Consider the following 14542-nt stretch of genomic DNA (forward strand, 5'->3'; position numbering starts at 1 on the left):
CACTTCGCCACATTACCACAACAGACTAACAACATATAACCCCTCACAACAGCACATGGGAAGTTGTACTGACCCGAAAACTGCACTTAAGCTCAGCGAACGGTGCACACTGAACTGAAGCTGCCAACAGGAAATCAGAACTCTCACTTTCCTATTCCCACAACACCCTACTAACCCACCCACCCACTTCCCTCCTTTTTGACACCCTCCTTTTCAGATCTGCCAAAGCGCCTGCGGACTACTGTGGTGGTGACGGTGCATGATACAAGTACCTTTAACATTAACATCTACTTCTGTCTTGGTTCTTGCTCTTATCTCTGCTTGGTTCTGCTCCAGATACTTCACTGGATAAGCCCAGGACAGCTGTGGATTAGATGGAGAGTAGCTGTCTTTTCCTTCACTCTCATTTTGCCTTAGTCAGTCTTATCTTTTATCCAAAGTCTAGCGCTACTTCCCTGGTGCACGTTATGGGGGGACACAGTAAAATGCTGATGCCTTGTGCGCAGAGCGCGTGTGTTCTGCAGCTGCTTAATGCGCTGTGAGTTTGTTTCCTTTTCTGCTGTTCATTGCTTTCTGTAGCTGCTTAATGCGGTGAGCACATTCTTACTAACTTTCCCCCATATATTTTACAGGTGCCGGGCCGGAGCCTGACAAGCCGGGAGTCACTGAGGGACAGGAGGTGTTCCGCAGCTGGAGCAGAATGAAGCCAGAGGCACCAGAGCACCGATACATGCGAGGGTCGGAAGCTGCAGGAGTAAGCAACCAACTCGGTAAGTGTTCTGAAATTTTATTGTCTGTTCTAAAGTCATTGGATTTTAATATTTGTCTTTTTTATTTGCAGGATCAGGTTTTCTGAAGCCGGAGTGCCTGCAGTAAGCGTCACGCTGCTTGCAGGTAGAATAACGCAAAGCGAGGAATCCCATCATGAGTGTGATTTAAATAGACCCACAACCATGCACACTAGACCACCAGGCTAAAAGATATGAAATGGCCTAGCCGTTAGCCATGTTGGAAGTAATCCAGGCAGACTCCGTGATCAGCCATCTTAGAGTTCTTATCACACAATGCTAAAGGCCAGACTCAAGGCACTAATGAGCACCAAGTGTGCCACAATGAGGTTCAGCCTTCCCTATTACTTACTTCCCTGGCTCCCGATGTAGATGTAATGTGGGCATGTGGACGGAAATGGGATGGGGAACCCCTGATGATCATGACAATCAAGTTGTCCATCTTGCATTTCTGACCCCTCACATATCCTTGGACACCCTGCTCTTTCCCAAATATTGTCCACTTGGTCTCCTGATAATGTGGCAGACAAACATGTCATGTCTCCTATCGCTAGTGTAATACCAGCGGTCTGTTTTTCAAGCACATATATCAATTTGCCTGTTCCTGCTGCGAGCGATGGCAGTGCCTTCATCAAATTATTTCTATCCATCTGTGGCGCAGGCACGTACTGTCCTCTGCCGGGACCTTTATGCAAACTGTGTCCCCACTTGCTTAGCCAGTATATTCCCCCTCTCCCCCTTCACTACTGGAATGCAATCTGGTCACACTCTCAATCTTGGACCCCACAAACTATCTACTCTTGGTGTCACTTTAGGTGGTATCTCATCTCCCTGCTCATCATCTGTGCCCCATTCCTCCTCCTCTGCTGCTCCTACATAAACAACTGATCTGATTGACTCATACTCTAAGCTACCCGCCTGTGGGAATCCCTCTCTGTACCAGTCATCATTGTATCCCTCATCCTTCATTTGAACATGCACATTCCTTAGCGCAGTGCTATCAATCCTAAATAAAATGTCCTCAGTGACTGTTGGCGGTCTTTGCCTGTCCTCCCTGTCTTGCTTTACTTCTGTTCTTCGAAACATTTCTTCTAAGTCTCTTGGTGCTCTGTTCTCCCTTTCCATTTCCAAAGGGGTACACGCAGTATCTGCTGCTGGGGGCTGCAGGACATTTTCAGAGGTTGCAGGGGCCCTCTGTCACAGGGTGTCTGGGGCAACTACTCAGTATTAGTGTAACCTCTAGCTGCTTGCATAGGATAACAACCTGTAAGGGTGGTGGGGGGGTGGGTGTTGCAGGTGTATCATGGTACACAGGGGATACATTAGGGGTGGGAGTGACACAGGGTGCTTGTATTACAATTTCACCCCATTTAGAGGGCTTCAGGGACATCCTCAAAATTCTCAACCATTCTCCAACGCTCCAAAATACCCGTTCTGTTCCTCAGCTTCCTCCCCTTGTATTTCACAACTAAATATGTATACATGTGGCCCAAAACACCTTTGTTATTTGTTCCTTCTTCAGGCCAAGGCATGTACATCCCTCCTATCGTATCAGCGACCCACTGCCTATGATATTTCATAACCTTCTCCCGGCACAGCGGGAGCACTGTACACATGTATTCGAGTGAGGTGAGAGAACTCATAGTGACGTCAAATCTACACTTATTATGATCCTTAGTTTCCTACACACAGACACAGTGATGCCGATTTACCCGCCACTCCCAACACTGCCCACACTCCCCGTTTCCCCCACCTTTTCTCTGTTCGCCTTGCACACCACACACTTATCATGTCACACCTCTCTTCACATAAGTCAAACACCACCAATTCATACCACAAAAAACACCTTAATCACAAATAAATACTAACACAGTTCTATACAAAATGGTTTAGACCTTTCCTCAGTCTCTTCTTCGAGACGAGGGAAGGTACATTCTTATGCCTTCTTATGCCAGGCAAAGGGATCCTAGGCCCACCAGAACAAAATCAGATTTATTTACCCAATGGTTTAGACCCTTTCTCTATCCCCGTGCCTCTGGAAGTGTGAATTTACCTCCTTACACTCCCTTTTGCCAAGTGGAGAGATTCTAGGTCCTCCATTTAATTGACCTCACCTCTATTTTATTTGCAGCGCTGCCTTTCGTCAGCAATGGAGAAGATCCTCTTTCCTCTCTCTTCTTTTTTCCCCTCTTCATATATATCGTGATGTCACCTTTCCTCTCGGCAGAGGAGATCCTTTACTATATATATATATATATATAAGTATATATATTACATTCTGTAGTTATGGTTAAGCTGCTCAACCCATAGGAAAAGCACTTTTTGGCTGGCCCATGAATCCCCCATGAATCTTTGCAAAAAAGGTATGTGGCTGTGTCAGATCGATACTGCAAAGTATGGTGAGGTTTCTTCAAGGGGGGCAAATTTATAGGTGGGTCCCAAAATGTGTGGTTTTTTCCATAGACGCAATGGGAAAAGAAATGTGCTCACGTCTACAGCCCAAACCGCTGCCTGGATTTTGACCAAATTTGTGGCAGGAATGGTGGCTTGGTCCCAAAAGCGTGCTTTTATATATTTGGTGTAAATCCGTCCAGTCTTTTTTTTTTTTACTACCAAAAAGTAGGCAAAAACAAATTAGTGATATCTGGGTTCCCTGTTTGGTCCGTGGAAGGGCCACCAATTGGTCCAGAGGGCGATGTGAAGTCAGCGGACATCTGACACGCCCCCTGATTGGCCAATACAAAATGTGAGGTGTGTCACATTTTTGGAAACACCCGCCATGTTGGATTCGCGGACAGTGCTGTTGTCCGTGAACATTGCGGTAAAAACAATAAAAAACACCACATTTCACTTGTTAAACTAATGAAACAATCTCTGGGGAGGTGAGGGGTGATGAGGATGGCATGCAATGTGGCCTTAAAAAGCCATAAAATTGCCATTGTTCTTCTCCTATGTCCGCGAACAATCTGGGGCAGTTCTGTAATGTCCGCAAACCTCTCAGTCGTTTGGGGGCAACTATGCTAATTGGTGCATTACAGGGTTGATGAAAAGCAGTTTTTGGATGGCTTATAACTTTAGCGCCACTCAATGAAACTGCATGAAATTTCTGAATTTCATTCTAGACCTGATTCTGAATGGTTTTGAAAAGTGTGGTGCTGTTTTGTAAAGCGGGAACAAAATTAGAGTGGGGGTCCCAAAATATTATAAAGGCTTATAAATGTGGTGCCATTTCATGAACCTTCACAAAGGTTTGCAAAACGATTTTAGATCTAGATATACATGTTTGCTCAAAGTTTGGTGGGATTTTGTCAAGAGGGGGCTAAATTAGAGGGGGAGGTCTCAACATTTTTAGATGGTTTATAACTTTGTTGCTGTTTGACGACTGTGGGCAAAAGTTTTCAGAAAGATTAGAGACCCAACCTTGAAGGTATGTGCAAAATGGATTTTTCCAGGTGGGGGCTAAGTTTTATGACTATTGTATGTACGTACATTTTGACACTTTTGAAAAAATAAAATATGGGCAGATTTCCCGCAAACTTGTGTAAGGAGCATTAGCAAGGTCCTGAAAGCATGGTTTTGCAAATGTGTCTGTGTTTTATTTTTTGACAAGTGTCATGATGTAGGTACACAAAATAGTGGTATACCTTTGGTGACTGAGGTGTAGCCTGTAGCCATGGGCAGTGGCCAGATTTTCTGGGTCATGGCATAAGGTCATGACCCAGACAATCTGGCGACTGGCCATGACCACGAGGGTATTATTTTATTTTTAGTTCTATTTTTTAACTGTGAAAGGTGGTTCCTAAAGGAATCTTTTTTTTGTGGATTTTTTGTTTTTTGCAGGAGAGGTTTCAATGTAAGGTGGGGAGGAAAATGAGGGAAGAGGCACCAAGCACTAATATGGAGGGGTAGGTGGACAGAGGAAGATGTTGCGAGTGTGTTACATCTAAGGTAGGGGGCAGTGTTTCTCATGCTCCTTGATTACAGCTTCAAAAGCACTTTGAAATTACTCCCCCCTTCACAGTGGTGTTTTGCAGTATATACAGAGGACTGTTGCTACACAGCTCCACATCAGGGCCTGCAGTCTATTCTGTTCATAGTGTACCAAGCCTTGTCTTCCACTATGGCGACACTACTGCCATCTTTGCACACTTGCCTTGCTTCTACCACAGCACCTTTCTGACTTCTACCTCCACCTGTCTCGACTCTTCCAGCACACCTCACTTTAGACCGTAACTTTTGGATACAACAAATAAACACAGGGACCAAAGTACTGCCCTATCTATAACCTATAACCTCTGCAACCACAACAGTAATACATTGTTTGCTCTTTCTGTGTTGCAATATGTAAGTAATTAATATTTATCAAACGTAACTGAAAACACTACATGCCTCTTCTGCTGTATAAACCTCAGTTTGCCTGGCTCAGATGCTGTACGTGCATCCCAACACATGTTTTAGGCTTGTCCTTTTCACATACTTCAACTTTGCACAAATAGGTTTCTTGCCCTAGTTCCTACCTAGGGTTTCCGTTCCCAGTCTCTCTTAGTTCCCCACCTTGGTTATTTAAATGTCTCTCTGAACACTTGCTGTTCACTTCCACTACATGTTGAACAGTAAGGTGTGTGCCCAGTCTCATGTTTACCTACAGGTTGCTGTTCAATCATACATTTCCAAAGGTGCCCTTCATTCATTAGTAAGTAAGGGCAGACTCACCTTACACTTGGATGGCATGGAGTCTTTTATGGTTCTCTGCTGCACCCAAACATCTTTGATCTAGACACCACACACATCTCCATGTAGTTCTTCACCATGGGATACTGTATCAGATGTATCTTAATGTAGTTCTTATAGGCTCTTATGTTTTGTCTCGTGCTTTCTAATATACATTTATATGTTCTTTTTCTCTTCCTTCAAGTGGCATACCTCCTGAGAGGTGATAATCAGACAATAAACCATATCCATAACCAGACAAAGCTAAAGGACCGCAATGATGACGTGCAAACCCATCAGCTAAGGTTGCTCCCCTCCCCTCACCTATTGCAAACCAATTCTCTGGCAATTATGTGCACTTGAGTGCATAAGTGCCTGAGAGCACTGCACCATGTACATTGTGGACACAACATGTTTGTGCAGGCTTTATGGACCCTGTGAAATAACAAGGAGACACATGGTGACACAACAATGACTGTATCCAATAGTACTCCAGCCCTCAGGCCGCACTTACACATTACCTTTTAACCTAGGACTCTGCCTGCCTTGACCCTGAGAAATGTTACCTGGACTCAGGTTTACCTGTTTGATGTGTTTCTAATTTGTGTTAGTGTTTTGTGGTTTATGCACAACTTATTTGGGGAGGAAGGCCAGCTCAGGGACATGGTGTTTGTCTTGGAAACAAGACAATGCAGCGCAACACAGGTTTGAATCCTGGTTGGGCCTCATTATGAGTCTGGCGGTATATGGAAAAACTGGCAGTAATAGAATTACTGCCACTTTTACCATACCGCAGAGTCAGGAATTACTGCCCACATCCGGTGGAATCAGCCACGGCTCTAATTCCACTGGCGGAATTACTGCTGAGATACAAAACGGTATTCCTGCTGTATCACAAGTTGAAATACCAATGAAATACTGCACAAAAGGGGAGGTAATTCTGCCAACAACACAGTCCTCCACCTGAAAGTTGAATGATTCCACATTCAAGTACTGTGATGGTAAATTATGTTATATGGCAATTCATGTCAAATGCATGCACATGCCATTGGAAAAGGCAACACATCTGCAATGCACTGTGACTGACATCTATGACCTTTGCCCTTGCAGGTGACTCTGGATATTCTGAGCTACCATGGCTGGTGACACTTGAGCGTAATCCACGTACACCACATTCTGTGGCCTACAACGGGACACATGTGAGAACCAGGTTTTGCATCGAGCAGATCTTAGGCCTGTTGAAGGGTTGTTTCTGATGTCTATAGTGGACTGGTGGTGCCGTTATGTACAGGCCAGAGAAGGTCAGACAAAAATTCTTGTCTGTGCCATGCTGCACAACATTTGCTTCAGGCGGAAAGTCCCCCTGACCCCTGGCGAGGACAGGCCGCCCCCAGAAGAGGAGGACTCACTACCTACAGGTGCTGTGTTTCCATGCAGTGGGTGCAAAGAGGATAGGGATGGTTGTCTGGTTCGGTAAGAACTCATAGGCAATTTATTTTGAGCACAGTGCTATCCACATGCTACCTCTGTTTATAGCCATGTAATGAATTAAACACATGCACACAATAAGGAATGTCCTAGCATTGCTTTAAGTGAACTATAATATAATAATCAAATGTGAAAACACCCTTCCAACCCACCTCCCTCATCCCCAATGCACCATCCCCAACACACCCTAATCCATCCCCAACACACCATTACCAGCACACCTTCCCCACCCACCTTCCCCATCAGGCTTCCCTCAGACACCTCCTCTCCTTCCCTCATCTCTGATTGCCTAATCGCCATTCAAAATTGGTTTGCCACCAGCGATCTTTGTCTAAATGCCAACAAGACTGAGATCCTCCTCATTGGTACACCTGCACCATCCTTTCCCCTCACTCTCTGGCCGGCTTCCCTTAGCCCTCCACCTACCCCTTCCTGCGAGGCTAAGAATCTCGGGGTCATCTTTGACTCCACACTTTCCTTCTCCGCACACATCTCTGATGTCTCTAAAAAGTCAAACGTCCTACTGCACCTCCTTAGATGTACTCTGCCTTTTCTCTCCTTCCCACAGAAGCTCACTGTCTCCCAAGCTCTGGTTCTCTCTAAGTCGGACTACTGTAACAGCCTCTTTCTAGATATACCTCCCTCCCCTCTCCTCCCTTTACAACTAATCCAGAACAGGACTGTGAGACTTGTCCTTGGCCTCAAGTCCTGGGATTGTATCTCTCCAGCTCTGAAATCCCTTCATTGGCTGGCTCCCAGTGGACGCAAGGATTACATTTAGAACACTATGTATTGTCCACAAGGCTTTCTGGGGTCTGAGTCCAAAATACCTTCAACTATCCCTCCTTAAATATCTCCCCTCTCGAGCCCGTCGCTCCTCTACTTCTAACTCCCTCATGGTCAGTCGTTTTTTAAAGAAGCAAGCTGATGGCAGATCTCTGTCTTCGGTGGGGGACTCCCTTTGGAATAGCCTCCCAGCCACTTTGAAACTTGAGGAGATCCATCTCTGGTTCCAGAAGCACCTCAAGACCTTCCTTTTCGCTTCTGCCTTTGCCCCTCTTCTCGCCTGCTGATCTGTTTTCTCTCTTGGCATGATACTCCTGGCCACCCTCTGTCACTCAATCCCAGGTACCTGCTCACCCTCCTGCACTGCCTCCGAGCGACCCCTTGCACCGGGATCTGTATCTGTACCCATACAAGTCCCCCATTTCTCTTCTGCACTTATCAGATATACCCTATCTGACAAATCATGCACTTGCCTCTGCCTGTATTTATTTATTTATTGCATTTATTTATTTACTGTACTTATTATTTATTCTGTTCTGTACTTTGTGCCGCACTTTCCACTTCTCCCCCTTCCTCACACTTTCCCCCTTTTCCCTTTTCCATGCACTTGCGCGTTCTTAATGTCACTGGGGATAGTAAGATTTGTTGTTTTTATTTTCACTTGTTCCCCTCCCTTTGCTTGGTCCCACTTGTGTTTGAGCGCGATATAAATAAAATATCATATCATATATCCCCAACACACTATGTCCAACACACCCTCCGCACCCATCTCCCCATCCCCAACGCACCATCCCCAACACACCCTCACCACCCACCTACCTTATGAATATGCCCAAAATGTACATTGCATTGTTACTACCGTGGCCTCTTGGCCTTGACAGCCTTTTCAAGCACTGTTGGTGTGAGGTGGTACAAGGAGCGGTGCCTTGGGGTGCCGGGCACTGAGGCCTTTGTGGGGCTTATGGAGCCAGAGGGCTTGAACCCCTGGCCCGAATGTGCTGCTACGTCAACTGCATGCAGGAGTTGTGGGACTCTGCAAAGGCTGACATGCCCTCCATGTGTTCACACATCCTCTGCCCTACAGTGGTGATGGCACTGGTGGTCTGGCAAAGGAAACGGGAGGTCCTCCAACATGATCCTTGGAGGCAGTCCCTCATTGCTTGCATGAGCTGCACCTGCTGGCTTGCCCTTTGTTCTTTGGAGGCCTGGCGCTGCTCCATGGCATCCAGTCTCTCCATGATCTCAGCCATAGTGCTATGTGCCACTGGTGGTGTGCTTTGGGGAGGAGTGGAGGCTTGTGTCATCCTCCTCCTCCTCGCTTGTGGAGCCATTGCTGTGGGTGCCAGCAACAGACTGGCGCTGGTGACACATGTACTGCACTGGTGATGAAGGGGTCTCTGTGGCCAGATGTGTGGGTGTTGGCATATGCACAGCATTTTTTTAAAGAAACACAAGAGCCAGCTGTGGTGTGGCTGCACCTGCATCGGCATGTGCTTTGCCACCTGCATGGCTGGTGGAGGCTCCACTAGGCACTGATGTGAGGAGAGTGGGTGTGTGTCCTGTGGCCTTGTTGCCTCCCTCCTGCTCCTCCTCCCACTGGAGGACAAATAGGGGGTGGAGGTGGACACACTGCCTTTAGTGGAGGTGTCCTGGGCAGCTGAGGGCCTGGTCTCTTTGGTGTCAGTCGACTGTGTACCCGTAGGGTGTGTAATGAATTTGATGGTGTCATCACTCCTTTCTTAGCGGTGACCTCTCCCCATGTGGCCAGGGAACAGCAGCCGCTACCTGAGCCTGCCCCTGGTGGTGGTTATGTGAGGGAGGATGCCATGGGGAGAGACAACCCTCAAGGGAGTCACACAACATCATCAGACGAAACATGGTATCCCCTTTTCCTTTTTGGGGATACTCCCTCCATTCCCCATGCCTTAATGGCATATTGTCATAACTGCTTTCACCCACCCATGGAAGCTACTTAGAATGCCTTCCCATGCTCTGTATAAAAGTCACCAAGAACTGACTTCCCTTTCCATGAATGTAAAAGTACTGTGATGAGAGAGTTGAGTGGAGCAATGAAGATTAATAACGGCCAGAAGCAGAGGCTGCGCTCTATTGGCTGTGAGCGCATAATTGGTGCAGGGACATTTATAACACCAAACCAGCTGACAGAAGAGAGATAATGGCTGGCAGTGACCAGGGGAACAACGTGCTGCTGTGAGAACTGTGGAGCCAACCGGCTCACAAGGAGGTCCAAGGAAAGTAGACTGTCGGAGCCGGTCTTCCACGAAATGCCATGAAAGGAGGATAAATGAAGACTTCCTGGGATTCATGGGCACTGGAGAGCAGCAACCATGTGCTCGAGTTCAGAGAAACATGCAGCAGGTAAGAGGGAGCTGCGAGGGACATGGCAGCCACATAGCGAGGTTGGTGAACCCGGGAAGAAGGAACAGGACACCGAAGAGCCGCTACATGCTTACTGCGGGAGAACTGAAGGACGCCACAGAGAGCTTGTGAATCCACAAGAGGGGAGTTGGGACACTGGGCCACTTCGGTGACCCTTCCAAAGGCTAATAAGAATAAATGAAGCATGTAACACAAAATGTGAGACTCAATATCTTCAAAAGAGACGTAACGGCATGAGTACAAGATATTGTCAAGTTTGCACGTCCTGTCTGGAGAGTATACCAGGCATATTCAAATTTGCAAGTGTATTAAGTGAAACACATGAGAAAGCCCTGGCAGGAGTGTATACCAGGCAGCTTCAAGTTTGCAAGTGTGAGAAATCCCTGACTGGAAAATATACCAGGCAGTTTCAAATGTGCAAGTTTGAAAAGTGAAGCACATGAGAAAGCCCTGGGAGGAGAGTATACCAGGCAATGGCAAGTTGGCAAGAGTGTAAAGTAGATCACCTGAATAAGTCCTGATATGAGGATACATCAGTTGTAGCCAAAGACTGTGTTGAAATTGCATTAAAGAGGAGAAGAAGCCTGGCAAGGGACGACTACACCAGGTATCTTATGAAATTAAGAGTAACAGCAAAGTTGTTTAACATACGAACCATTTTTGCTGAACAGGGGGTCTAAGGAAGCCTTCTACCCTTAGGAGTTTGGGAATCTATAAGAGGAAAACATGGGCAAGGGACCAATTCCATGGACCTGTGAAAATGATCCAATTGGAAAATTGTGTTTTAGAGTTACCTTTTCCTTTTGAACTCAAACATTTTTTGTACACTTTCAAGGCCAAGACATTATCTTTTTCACCTTAGAAATTATTTTTAGAATGGGAGGACCAGAATAGAAATTCGGACATGGGACATTTTTCTTTCGACATCTTCACATCCGACAGCCCCTTAGTTTTGGTTTCAGGTATGGAAAGTACCTCTTTGAGTATGTACAGCAAGGCATTTTCCAACCCCCTTTTCATTTTAAATAAAAGTCTATAGCCAAAACTATAAACTATGTTTCGGGGTCTCATTCCTTGCTCATCATAGATGGATAATGACATGCTGTCAGTCATCTTGCAACATGTTAGTGGGCTAGCAAGACACTCATACAACCTGGGGTTTGTTCTGCTTACACACATTTTGTATGATGGCCATGGGTGATTTCAGGCTAATGAGTGCTCCTGCTTCTAGGTGGAAGTAGTGCCGACTGAGGGTGTACATGGTGCATGCATGTGCAGGTTGCCAGTTGGCCTGCCAATGTTTGCTTGTGGTGGTGCTGGGGGTTCACTTGGCAACCTGGACTGTCACAGCACACATGGGTGCTTCTCATGGTTCCATGGGTTTGCATGCACATTACACCTACAGTGCATGTGCATTACTACATTTTTCCACAACTCCTGGCACATTTGTGTACTCACTGTGCCTTTGTACTGATTGCCATGTGTTTTCCCATTCACCTGGCCATTGTGCTTATCGATACTGGGGTATGCATGCTTTTGCCCAGTGCATTCACATGGTTGTGGAGACTGATAGACTTACCACCATCCCCTTGGACGGCTGTTACTGCGTCTGCTTTGCCAATCCCCACCACCTCCTCCATGTAGAGAATGGAGCTGGCGTTCTCCTCCCACGGTATCAGGAGAGGGGTTCCACAGTGCCACCTCCTGTGGTTGCACGCTCCATCCTGTGCCTCGCCATGAGGCTGCGGTCCCAGGCCTATAAGTCGTTCCACCTCTTCCTGCAGTCGTCAGTGTCTTGTTGGATGATTCTCGCTGCCACCACTGTGTCCCTGATGGAGGACCATATGGCAACCTTCCTTTGGGCAGAGGTCTTGGGCTGCTTGCTGCCATATAGCTCCTCAGCATGGCAGACTACCTCATCTACTAGTAGCTGGAGTTCAGACTCTGTACATTTCTGCTTGTACAGCCTCATTTTAGGGAGTTTTGCCTTTCCCTTTTCCTGTGACATTTTCCACAAGTATGGTGTCTGGATGGCAACAGGAAATGGGAGATTGAGAGTGGATTGTGTTTTTCAAGATGACCGCCACCGTGCTTCCCATTCTGGCGATGACGCTATTTCTGCTGGTGCTAATTCCGCTGACGGAAATACTGCTGGCAGAATTATCTACGAATGTGCTTGCGGTAAAACGGCAATTCTGCTGTATCCATGCAGAATTACTGCCGGATAAACATTTTTGGCAGTAACTTCGCTGGACAGAATTACTGTTACTGCCAGTGTTGTGTGTGCGGTCCCGCCACGTCATAATACAGCAGTAATTCCACCAGTCACCACGGCAGTAATGGCAGAATTACTGCTGTATTACCGTCCAACTGATAACGAGCCCCCTTGTGCTTATACGCTTCAACTAAAGGGAGGTGCTACAGAGAAACTTCAATTCAAACTAAATTGACTGAGCATCATCATAGTTAAATGTACTTTGTATATAATTTGTTCTTGATGGTCATGCCACGTATACTTAAGCAATATGACCCGAGCGGCGGGGGCATTACCGACTCAGGTAATGCCCCGGGCCCATAGTTATAGGCCCGAGTGAAGCAAGGGCCTTAACGAAGGCCCCGGGGCATTACCTGAGTCGGTAATGCCCCCGCAGCTCGGGTCATATTGCTTTTAGTCCCCCGGCCTGCATTATGTGCGTGACCGGGGTACTAAAAGCATTTTTTTCTGTACCGAAAAGCCGCAGCCAAGAAAATGGCCGCCGGGAAAGGGAAAACGGGAGTCCGTTTTCCCTTTCCATGGTGGCCATCGGGAGCGGACGCGCTGGGAACACAAGTGTTCCCAGCGCGTCCGCTCCCGAACAAAAAAAAAGAAGCAGAAGGTAAGTAGGGTTGGGAGGGCAGGAGGCAGGGGAAGGTTGAAAAAAAAATGATACGTACCTGCGTCCCTGCTAGGGGACAATGCAAGCCTCCAGCCGTGTGTCTCCACACTGCTGGAGCCTGCAATCGTTCCCCAGCGGGGACGCAGCAACACAAAGGTAAGTGGGGCGGGCCCGGTGGGGAGGGTAGGGAGGAGGGAGGGTAGGAAAAAAAAAAAAGCTTACCAGAGTCCCCGGCGGGAGTGAAGGCAGCCTCTCAGCCATGGGGAGGCTCGGAGCGGGAATGGCCCCGCTTCGAACCTCCTCATTGGCTGAGGGGCTGCCACCCTCCCCACCGGGGACAAAGGCCGTGGAATCCCGACAGAGGGATTCCCGGCCTGGTAATGACTCGGCGAGGGCCAATCAGAATGGCTCTTGCATTCTGAGTGCGCCCTTGCCTGGTACTAATTATAATTATTAACTCATTCAATACAATTTCAGTCCAATGATGAGGTAGGGCTAAGCTTCTTTTTCCCTTGCCAGCAAAGCACTTATGATTTGCCATAGGTAACTTTCATGTAAAGTTCTTCTGTGTACTCCGCTCCCCGATTCATCATTCTTTGTAATCCTTTTAGTGTTTTCCTTAACAAAATGCTATCATCCGGATAACTTTACCACGTTAAAAGGTGTGACACCAACTTCACAGGAAAATGACTCCATGTATTCAAATCATGCAGCAGAACAGCACTACAGAGAGTAAGCAGCAAGGTGGCCAAAACACACCCCTGCTTTAATCCACCGGTAGTCTACATTGAAAAGGGACAGAAACAATCTCAGGGAAAAACAGACAGTACAGACAGTACCGGAGGGAAATAAACCCTTGTGTCGCCAGCCAAGATACTATCGCTTTAGAGGTTTCCTTCATCAAATTACATTAAATGTTCTCGCCTCTCTGTGAGTCAACGCTGAACGGAAATGAAGCAAACACAGAATTATAGACACTTCTTGCTGGACAGTAGGTTCCTTCTCTGACAGCAGGATGTGAGGTGAACACTCTGCTATAAAGGTAAGCACTGACAGAATCTGCAGAATGGCCCTGATGCTAAAAACCAACACCAGCAGTAACTGAACATTCCCAGCCCAGACACAAGTAGGAGATTCTAACCCGGAATCTGCTGAGCAGGCTTATGAAGAGCCTTATTTGCGGATTTCCAATTGTTATGCACCAGAATGTGGGCAACAAAGCAGGTGACTATCATTTGGCTCTTATGTGGTGTGTTTAAGCATGAAAGTAGTCCAACTCAAAGGGCAGTTTACAGAGATCTAAAGCCGTTCCTTATCAGGTATGACCTAGTAAACCAGTATTGGCTTTTAGACTCACATCATATTAACTTCTGATGCATGTTGTCCTGCAATGTAAAACGGCATGGACTACTAGTCCACGAGTTTGGCACTAAAACGTCCTGAAAAAATACTGATACCGCATGTGGTAAAGAGAGACGTACTGGACGATTAGGA

Source organism: Ambystoma mexicanum, chromosome 1q, assembly GCF_040938575.1.
Source record: "Ambystoma mexicanum isolate Mex_15411 chromosome 1q, UKY_AmexF1_1, whole genome shotgun sequence".
NCBI lineage: Eukaryota > Metazoa > Chordata > Amphibia > Caudata > Ambystomatidae > Ambystoma > Ambystoma mexicanum.